At 54.6% G+C, this 10,727-nt stretch overlaps 1 protein-coding gene across 2 annotated transcripts in view; it reads right to left on the reverse strand.

Annotated features, from left to right (window-relative positions):
• Positions 1-8,710, reverse strand: part of PTK2 (protein tyrosine kinase 2) — a 449,027-nt gene extending 440,317 nt beyond the window's left edge. For both annotated transcript variants that reach the window (XM_063921189.1, XM_063921188.1), the window contains exon 1: positions 8,600-8,710. The gene's annotated coding sequence lies outside the window, so the exon portion shown is untranslated. The remainder of the gene's footprint in view (positions 1-8,599) is intronic.
• Positions 8,711-10,727: the final 2,017 nt, after the last annotated feature.

A 10,727-nucleotide genomic window follows, 5' to 3' on the forward strand; every position in this document is an offset into this window, starting at 1 on the left:
GAGGAGCGCAGGAGGGGGCACGCAGAGTCACAGAGAGGAGCGCAGGAGGGGGCACACAGAGTCACAGACAGGAGCACGCAGAGTCACAGAGAGGAGCGCAGGAGGGGGCCTGCAGAGTCACAGAGAGGAGCGCAGGAGGGGGCACACAGAGTCACAGACAGGAGCATGCAGAGTCACAGAGAGGAGCGCAGGAGGGGGCACGCAGGGTCACAGAGAGGAGCGCAGGAGGGGGCACGCAGAGTCACAGAGAGGAGCGCAGGAGGGGGCACGCAGTGTCACAGAGAGGAGCGCAGGAGGGGGCACGCAGTGTCACAGAGAGGAGCGCAGGAGGGGGCACGCAGTGTCACAGAGAGGAGCACGCAGTGTCACAGAGAGGAGCGCAGGAGGGGGCACGCAGTGTCACAGAGAGGAGCACGCAGTGTCACAGAGAGGAGCGCAGGAGGGGGCACGCAGTGTCACAGAGAGGAGCGCAGGAGGGGGCACGCAGTGTCACGGAGAGGAGCGCAGGAGGGGGCACGCAGAGTCACAGAGAGGAGCGCAGGAGGGGGCACGCAGAGTCACAGAGAGGAGCGCAGGAGGGGGCACGCAGTGTCACAGAGAGGAGCGCAGGAGGGGGCACGCAGTGTCACAGAGAGGAGCGCAGGAGGGGGCACGCAGTGTCACAGAGAGGAGCGCAGGAGGGGGCACGCAGTGTCACAGAGAGGAGCACGCAGTGTCACAGAGAGGAGCACGCAGTGTCACAGAGAGGAGCGCAGGAGGGGGCACGCAGTGTCACAGAGAGGAGCGCAGGAGGGGGCACGCAGAGTCACAGAGAGGAGCGCAGGAGGGGGCACGCAGAGTCACAGAGAGGAGCACGCAGTGTCACAGAGAGAAGTGCAGGAGGGGGCACGCAGTGTCACAGAGAGGAGCGCAGGAGGGGGCACGCAGAGTCACAGAGAGGAGCGCAGGAGGGGGCACGCAGTGTCACAGAGAGGAGCGCAGGAGGGGGCACGCAGTGTCACAGAGAGGAGCGCAGGAGGGGGCACGCAGTGTCACAGAGAGGAGCGCAGGAGGGGGCACGCAGTGTCACAGAGAGGAGCACGCAGTGTCACAGAGAGGAGCGCAGGAGGGGGCACGCAGTGTCACAGAGAGGAGCGCAGGAGGGGGCACGCAGTGTCACAGAGAGGAGCGCAGGAGGGGGCACGCAGAGTCACAGAGAGGAGCGCAGGAGGGGGCACGCAGAGTCACAGAGAGGAGCGCAGGAGGGGGCACGCAGTGTCACAGAGAGGAGCGCAGGAGGGGGCACGCAGTGTCACAGAGAGGAGCGCAGGAGGGGGCACGCAGTGTCACAGAGAGGAGCGCAGGAGGGGGCACGCAGTGTCACAGAGAGGAGCACGCAGTGTCACAGAGAGGAGCGCAGGAGGGGGCACGCAGTGTCACAGAGAGGAGCGCAGGAGGGGGCACGCAGAGTCACAGAGAGGAGCGCAGGAGGGGGCACGCAGAGTCACAGACAGGAGCACGCAGAGTCACAGAGAGGAGCGCAGGAGGGGGCACGCAGAGTCACAGAGAGGAGCGCAGGAGGGGGCACGCAGAGTCACAGAGAGGAGCGCAGGAGGGGGCACGCAGAGTCACAGAGAGGAGCGCAGGAGGGGGCACGCAGAGTCACAGAGAGGAGCGCAGGAGGGGGCACGCAGAGTCACAGAGAGGAGCGCAGGAGGGGGCACGCAGAGTCACAGAGAGGAGCGCAGGAGGGGGCACGCAGAGTCACAGAGAGGAGCGCAGGAGGGGGCACGCAGAGTCACAGAGAGGAGCGCAGGAGGGGGCACACAGAGTCACAGACAGGAGCATGCAGAGTCACAGAGAGGAGCGCAGGAGGGGGCACGCAGAGTCACAGAGAGGAGCGCAGGAGGGGGCACGCAGAGTCACAGAGAGGAGCGCAGGAGGGGGCACGCAGTGTCACAGAGAGGAGCGCAGGAGGGGGCACGCAGTGTCACAGAGAGGAGCACGCAGTGTCACAGAGAGGAGCGCAGGAGGGGGCACGCAGAGTCACAGACAGGAGCACGCAGTGTCACAGAGAGAAGTGCAGGAGGGGGCACGCAGTGTCACAGAGAGGAGTGCAGGAGGGGGCACGCAGTGTCACAGAGAGGAGCGCAGGAGGGGGCACGCAGTGTCACAGAGAGGAGCGCAGGAGGGGGCACGCAGAGTCACAGAGAGGAGCGCAGGAGGGGGCACGCAGAGTCACAGACACGAGCACGCAGTGTCACAGAGAGGAGCGCAGGAGGGGGCACGCAGAGTCACAGAGAGGAGCGCAGGAGGGGGCACGCAGAGTCACAGAGAGGAGCGCAGGAGAGGGCACGCAGAGTCACAGACAGGAGCACGCAGAGTCACAGAGAGGAGCGCAGGAGGGGGCACGCAGAGTCACAGAGAGGAGCGCAGGAGGGGGCACGCAGTGTCACAGAGAGGAGCGCAGGAGGGGGCACGCAGTGTCACAGAGAGGAGCACGCAGTGTCACAGAGAGGAGCGCAGGAGGGGGCACGCAGTGTCACAGAGAGGAGCACGCAGTGTCACAGAGAGGAGCGCAGGAGGGGGCACGCAGTGTCACAGAGAGGAGCGCAGGAGGGGGCACGCAGTGTCACAGAGAGGAGCGCAGGAGGGGGCACGCAGTGTCACAGAGAGGAGCGCAGGAGGGGGCACGCAGAGTCACAGAGAGGAGCGCAGGAGGGGGCACGCAGAGTCACAGACAAGAGCACGCAGTGTCACAGAGAGGAGTGCAGGAGGGGGCACGCAGTGTCACAGAGAGGAGCGCAGGAGGGGGCACGCAGAGTCACAGAGAGGAGCGCAGGAGGGGGCACGCAGAGTCACAGAGAGGAGCGCAGGAGAGGGCACGCAGAGTCACAGACAGGAGCACGCAGAGTCACAGAGAGGAGCGCAGGAGGGGGCACGCAGAGTCACAGAGAGGAGCGCAGGAGGGGGCACGCAGAGTCACAGAGAGGAGCGCAGGAGGGGGCACGCAGAGTCACAGAGAGGAGCGCAGGAGGGGGCACGCAGAGTCACAGAGAGGAGCGCAGGAGGGGGCACGCAGAGTCACAGAGAGGAGCGCAGGAGGGGGCACGCAGAGTCACAGAGAGGAGCGCAGGAGGGGGCACGCAGTGTCAGAGAGGAGCGCAGGAGGGGGCACGCAGTGTCACAGAGAGGAGCGCAGGAGGGGGCACGCAGTGTCACAGAGAGGAGCGCAGGAGGGGGCACGCAGAGTCACAGAGAGGAGCGCAGGAGGGGGCACGCAGAGTCACAGAGAGGAGCGCAGGAGGGGGCACGCAGAGTCACAGAGAGGAGCGCAGGAGGGGGCACGCAGTGTCACAGAGAGGAGCGCAGGAGGGGGCACGCAGAGTCACAGAGAGGAGCACGCAGTGTCAGAGAGGAGCGCAGGAGGGGGCACGCAGACTCACAGAGAGGGGCGCAGGAGGGGGCACGTAGAGTCACAGAGAGGGGCGCAGGAGGGGGCACGCAGCAGAATGCACGCACAAGAAAGTGCACGCAGTAGAATGTACGGACAAGCTCAGGAGAATAAGCCCAGGAGAGTGCACTAAGAAGAACTCACACACAAGCACAGAAGAATAAGCACAGGAAAGCGAACTCAGAAGAATGCACACACAAGCTCAAGAGAATTAACCCAGGAGAGCACACTCAGTGGAATGCACGCGAAAGAACAGGAGAATAAGCCCTGGATAGCGCACTCAGCGGAATGCACACACAAGCATAGGAGAATAAGCCCCGGAGAGCACACTCAGTAGAATGCATGAACAAGCGCAGGAGAGCACACTCAGCACGCACAAGAGAATAAGCGCACACCAAGAAGAATGCACACACACAAGCATAGAAGAATAAAAACACAAGAGCACACTCAGTGGAATGCATGCTCAGGAGAATAAGCCCTGGAGAGCGCACTCAACAGAATACAAGATCAGGAGAGCGCACGCACAGGATCAGGAGTATAAACCCTAGAGAGCGCACTCAGCAGAAAGCACGCACAGCAAAATGCACGTACAAGCTCAGAAGAATAAGCCCTGAAGAACGCACTCAGCAGTACGCACGCACAAATGCAAGTGAATAAGCCCTGGAGAGCATATTCAGCAGTACGCACAAACAAGCCCAGGAGAATAAGCCCTGGAGAGCGCACGCAGCAGTACGCAGGCACAAACGCAAGTGAATAAGCCCTGGAGAGCACACTCAGCGGAATGTACGCACAAGCATAGGAGAATCAGCCAAGTAAAGCGCACTTAGTGTAATGCATGCACAAGCGTAGGAGAATAAGCCCCAGCGAGCACACTCAGTAGAATGCGCACACACAAGCGCAGGAGAGCACACTCAGCATGGACGCACAAGGTCAAGAGAATAAGCGCAGGAGAGCACACCAAGAAGAATGCACACACAAGTGTAGAAGAAGTACACGAGAGCACACTCAGTGGAATGCATGCACAAGCTCAAGAGAATAAGGCCTGGAGAGCGTGCTCCGCAAAATGCACGCGCAAGCTCAGGAGACTGCACTCAGCAGAATGCACGCACAAGATCAGGAGTATAAACCCTAGAGAGTGCACTCAGCGGAATGCACGGACAAGCTCAGGAGAGCGCACTAAGGGGGTCATTCCGAGTTGTCCGCTCGTTATTTTTTTCTCGCAACGGAGCGATTAGTCGCTAATGCGCATGCGCAATGTCCGCAGTGCGACTGCGCCAAGTAAATTTGCTATGCAGTTAGGTATCTTACTCACGGCATTACGAGGTTTTTTCTTCGTTCTGGTGATCGTAATGTGATTGACAGGAAGTGGGTGTTTCTGGGCGGAAACTGGCCGTTTTATGGGTGTGTGCGAAAAAACGTTACCGTTTCTGGGAAAAACGCGGGAGTGGCTGGAGAAACGGAGGAGTGTCTGGCCGAACGCTGGGTGTGTTTGTGACGTCAAACCAGGAACGACACTGACTTACTTGGCGCAGACGCACTGCGAACATTGCGCATGCGCAGTTTGCGACTTATCGCACCGATGCGAAGAAAAAGAACGAACGAACAACTCGGAATGAGGGCCTAAGGCCCTCATTCCGAGTTGTTCGCTCACTAGCTGCTTTTAGCAGCATTGCACACGCTAAGCCGTCGCCCTCTGGGAGTGTATCTTTGCATAGCAGAATTGCGAATAGAGAAAATTCTTAGCAGTTTCTGAGTAGCTCGAGGCTTACGCCTACACTGCTATCAGTTCAGTCAGTTTCGTTCCTGGTTTGACGTCACAAACACTCCCAGCGTTCGCCCAGCCACTCCCCCGTTTCTCCAGACACTCCCGCGTTTTTCCCTGACACGCCTGCGTTTTTCCGCACACTCCCAGAAAACGGCCAGTTTCCGCCCAGAAACACCCACTTCCTGTCAATCACACTACGATCAGCAGAACGATGAAAAAACCTTGTTACGCCGTGAGTAAAATACCAAACTTTTGTGCTAATTTACTTGGCGCAGGCGCGCTGCGTACATTGCGCAGTTTGCGACTAATCGCTCCGTAGAAAAAAAAATAACGAGCGAACAACTCGGAATGACCCCCTAAGTGGAATGCACGCACAAGCATAGGAGAATAAGCTCAGGAGAGTGCACTCAGCTGAATGCATGCACAAGCTCAGGAAAGTGCACTCATCGTAATGCACACACAAGTGAATAAGCCCTAGAGAGCGCACTCAGCGGAACGCACGCACAAGCATAGGAGAATAAGCTCTGGAGATGGCACTCAGCTCAGGAGAGCGCACTCAGCGGAACGCACACACAAGCTCAGGAGAGCGCACTAAGTGGAACGCACGCACAAGCACAGGAGAATAAGCTCAGGCGAGCGCACTCAGCGGAACGCACGCACAAGCACAGGAGAATAAGCTCGGGAGATGGCACTCAGCTCAGGAGAGCGCACTCAGCGGAACGCACACACAAGCTCAGGAGAGCGCACTAAGTGGAACGCACACACAAGCACAGGAGAATAAGCTCAGGCGAGCGCACTCAGCGGAACGCACACACAAGCTCGGGAGAATAAGCCCTAGAGAGCGCACTCAGCAGAACGCACACACAAGCATAGGAGAATAAGCTCAGGAGATAGCACTCAGCTCAGGAGACCGCACTCAGCGGAATGCACACACAAGCTCAGGAGAGCGCACTATGGGGGTGATTCAGAGTTGTTCGCTCGCTAGCAGATTTTAGCAGCATTGCACACGCTAGGCCGCCGCCCTCTGGGAATGTATTTTAGCTTAGCAGAATAGCGAACGCAAGATTAGCAGAATTGCGAATAGAAATTTCTTAGCAGTTTCTGAGTAGCTCCAGACTTACTCACAAATAGCGATCATTTCAGTCAGTTTCGTTCCTGGATTGACGTCACACATTCGCCCAGCGTTCGCTCAGCCACTCCCCCGTTTCTCCAGATAATCCCTGCGTTTTTCCGCACACTCCCATAAAACGGTCAGTTTCCGCCCAGAAACACCCACTTCCTGTCAATCACTCTCCGATCAGCAGAACGAAGAAAAAAACTTTGTAACGCTGTGAGTAAAATACCAAACTTTTGTGCTGATTTACTTGGCGCAGGCGCACTGCGTACATTGCGTATGCGCAGTTTGCGACTAATCGCTCCGTAGAAAAAAAAATAACGAGCGAACAACTCGGAATGACCCCCTAAGTGGAACGCACGCACAAGAACAGGAGAATAAGCTAAGGTGAGTGCACTCATCGTAATGCACACACAAGTGAATAAGCCCTAGAGAGCGCACTCAGCGGAATGCACACACACAAGCATAGGAGAATAAGCTCTGGAGAGCGCACTCATGTACACAGCTGTGGCACCAGACATGTTGCCCATACAGAATTGCACACATGTACAGTACACACAGACATGTAACAACAGTAGGTACGCAATCACACACACACACACACATGTACAGGATCCCAGTCATGCAGCAGTATGGATTACACATATACTGCACACACAGGCATGTAATAGTATGTATACAATCACACACATGTACAGTACACACAGGCATGTAATAGTAGGTACACACATGTACAGTACACACAGGCATGTAATAGTAGGTACACACATGTACAGTACACACAGGCATGTAATAGTAGGTACACACATGTACAGTACACACAGGCATGTAATAGTAGGTACACACATGTACAGTACACACAGGCATGTAATAGTAGGTACACACATGTACAGTACACACAGGCATGTAATAGTAGGTACACACATGTACAGTACACACAGGCATGTAATAGTAGGTACACACATGTACAGTACACACAGGCATGTAATAGTAGGTACACACATGTACAGTACACACAGGCATGTAATAGTAGGTACACACATGTACAGTACACACAGGCATGTAATAGTAGGTACACACATGTACAGTACACACAGGCATGTAATAGTAGGTACACACATGTACAGTACACACAGGCATGTAATAGTAGGTACACACATGTACAGTACACACAGGCATGTAATAGTAGGTACACACATGTACAGTACACACAGGCATGTAATAGTAGGTACACACATGTACAGTACACACAGGCATGTAATAGTAGGTACACACATGTACAGTACACACAGGCATGTAATAGTAGGTACACACATGTACAGTACACACAGGCATGTAATAGTAGGTACACACATGTACAGTACACACAGGCATGTAATAGTAGGTACACACATGTACAGTACACACAGGCATGTAATAGTAGGTACACACATGTACAGTACACACAGGCATGTAATAGTAGGTACACACATGTACAGTACACACAGGCATGTAATAGTAGGTACACACATGTACAGTACACACAGGCATGTAATAGTAGGTACACACATGTACAGTACACACAGGCATGTAATAGTAGGTACACACATGTACAGTACACACAGGCATGTAATAGTAGGTACACACATGTACAGTACACACAGGCATGTAATAGTAGGTACACACATGTACAGTACACACAGGCATGTAATAGTAGGTACACACATGTACAGTACACACAGGCATGTAATAGTAGGTACACACATGTACAGTACACACAGGCATGTAATAGTAGGTACACACAGGCATGTAATAGTAAGTACACACATGTACAGTACACACAGGCATGTAGTAGTAGGTACACACATGTACAGTACACAGGCATGTAATAGTAGGTACACACATGTACAGTACACAGGCATGTAATAGTAGGTACACACATGTACAGTACACAGGCATGTAATAGTAGGTACACACATGTACAGTACACACAGGCATGTAATAGTAAGTACACACATGTACAGTACACACAGGCATGTAATAGTAGGTACACACATGTAAACACACAGGCATGTAATAGTAGGTACACACATGTACAGTACACAGGCATGTAATAGTAGGTACACACATGTACAGTACACAGGCATGTAATAGTAGGTACACACACATGTACAGCATCCCAGTCGTGTAGCGCTATGGATACACACACTGGAGCACTACACGCAGACATGTAACACTAGGCACACACACATGTACAGCAGCACACACATATATATGTAACAGCAGTGTGTGTTCTCCCGGCGCTCACCTCCTGATCGGCCTCACCGAGACCCCCGGGAACCCGTCACAGCCGCCGCCTCCGCCGTGACCCCGCAGCGCGACCCCGCCGCACACTGAACTTCACAAGCGGGAGCGCGCTTTTACCTCACAAGCGCTTCAGCGCCGCGCTCGCTTCCTCCCAGGGACCACCCCACCTCCCATTTCCACTTTCCCTTACTGGATGGATCCCGAGAAACCCCGCCCACCCATGCACAATCGCTCTTTTCCTCGCGCCGTCACGCGTCCATTCCTCCCCTGGAAGACACGCCCTCTTTACCTCTGCCGCCCTCCCTGCACCTGCCCACTTCCGCCGTAGCTCCGCCCCTTTTGTGGGAATCTGTTCCTGCGGGAACTAACCATCACGGTGACGTCATGCGCCAGGAAGAGAGCCCCGCCCCCTCCCCTCTTGTCACTGACATGGCGGCAGGGGGATGCTGGCAGGGGCAGGGGATGTGCACAGCAGGAGTATCCTGTCCCTGTCATGTCTCCCTGCCCCTGTCAGATGTGGGCATAAACTCAGCAGTACATGTACAGTGCACTCCATCATCAGTGTGGACACTTTTATCCTAGTCATTTACACCAATTTATTCATTTATTTATTTTCCTAATTTGCCTTATTTATTTAATTCCTTTGATAATTCCAGATTTTATCGCAATGCTACATTTGTTCCCTCACACAAAATTAGGTTTTTACCTCACATCCATCTACACAGTCACTGCGACATGAAATGCGTTTGCAGCACGACACTATTATTATAGCGCGACACTATTGTAGCAGCCATCGCACATAGACAAAGTTTCTTGTGTCCTTTAAATAGACTTTTTAATAATGCATCATTTTTTTCCTTAGCTGATATGCACCTTTCTCTATCGTCCTAGTGGATGCTGGGGTTCCTGAAAGGACCATGGGGAATAGCGGCTCCGCAGGAGACAGGGCACAAAAAGTAAAGCTTTAGGATCAGGTGGTGTGCACTGGCTCCTCCCCCTATGACCCTCCTCCAAGCCTCAGTTAGATTTTTGTGCCCGGCCGAGAAGGGTGCAATCTAGGTGGCTCTCCTAAAGAGCTGCTTAGAAAAGTTTAGCTTAGGTTTTTTATTTTACAGTGAGTCCTGCTGGCAACAGGATCACTGCAACGAGGGACTTAGGGGAGAAGAAGTGAACTCACCTGCGTGCAGGATGGATTGGCTTCTTTGGCTACTGGACATTAGCTCCAGAGGGACGATCACAGGTACAGCCTGGATGGTCACCGGAGCCTCGCCGCCGGCCCCCTTGCAGATGCTGAAACAAGAAGAAGGTCCAGAATCGGCGGCATGAAGACTCCTCAGTCTTCTTAAGGTAGCGCACAGCACTGCAGCTGTGCGCCATTTCCTCTCAGCACACTTCACACGGCAGTCACTGAGGGTGCAGGGCGCTGGAAGGGGGGCGCCCTGGGAGGCAATGAAAACCTATTTTTGGCTAAAAATACCTCACATATAGCCTCCGGGGGCTATATGGAGATATTTAACCCCTGCCAGAATCCGTTAAGAGCGGGAGACGAGGCCGCCGAAAAAGGGGCGGGGCCTATCTCCTCAGCACACAGCGCCATTTTCCCTCACAGAAAGGCTGGAGGGAAGGCTCCCAGGCTCTCCCCTGCACTGCACTACAGAAACAGGGTTAAAACAGAGAGGGGGGGCACTAATTTGGCGTTAGAAATATATAAAAAAGATGCTATAAGGGAAAACACTTATATAAGGTTGTCCCTATATAATTATAGCGTTTTTGGTGTGTGCTGGCAAACTCTCCCTCTGTCTCTCCAAAGGGCTAGTAGGTCCTGTCCTCTATCAGAGCATTCCCTGTGTGTGTGCTGTGTGTCGGTACGTGTGTGTCGACATGTATGAGGACGATGTTGGTGAGGAGGCGGAGCAATTGCCTGTAATGGTGATGTCACTCTCTAGGGAGTCGACACCGGAATGGATGGCTTATTTAGGGAATTACGTGATAATGTCAACACGCGGCAAGGTCGGTTGACGACATGAGACGGCCGACAAACAATTAGTACCGGTCCAGACGTCTCAAAAACACCGTCAGGGGTTTTAAAACGCCCGTTTACTTTAGTCGGTCGACACAGACACAGACAG

This window comes from Pseudophryne corroboree, chromosome 5 (genome assembly GCF_028390025.1).
Source record: "Pseudophryne corroboree isolate aPseCor3 chromosome 5, aPseCor3.hap2, whole genome shotgun sequence".
Classification (NCBI taxonomy): domain Eukaryota; kingdom Metazoa; phylum Chordata; class Amphibia; order Anura; family Myobatrachidae; genus Pseudophryne; species Pseudophryne corroboree.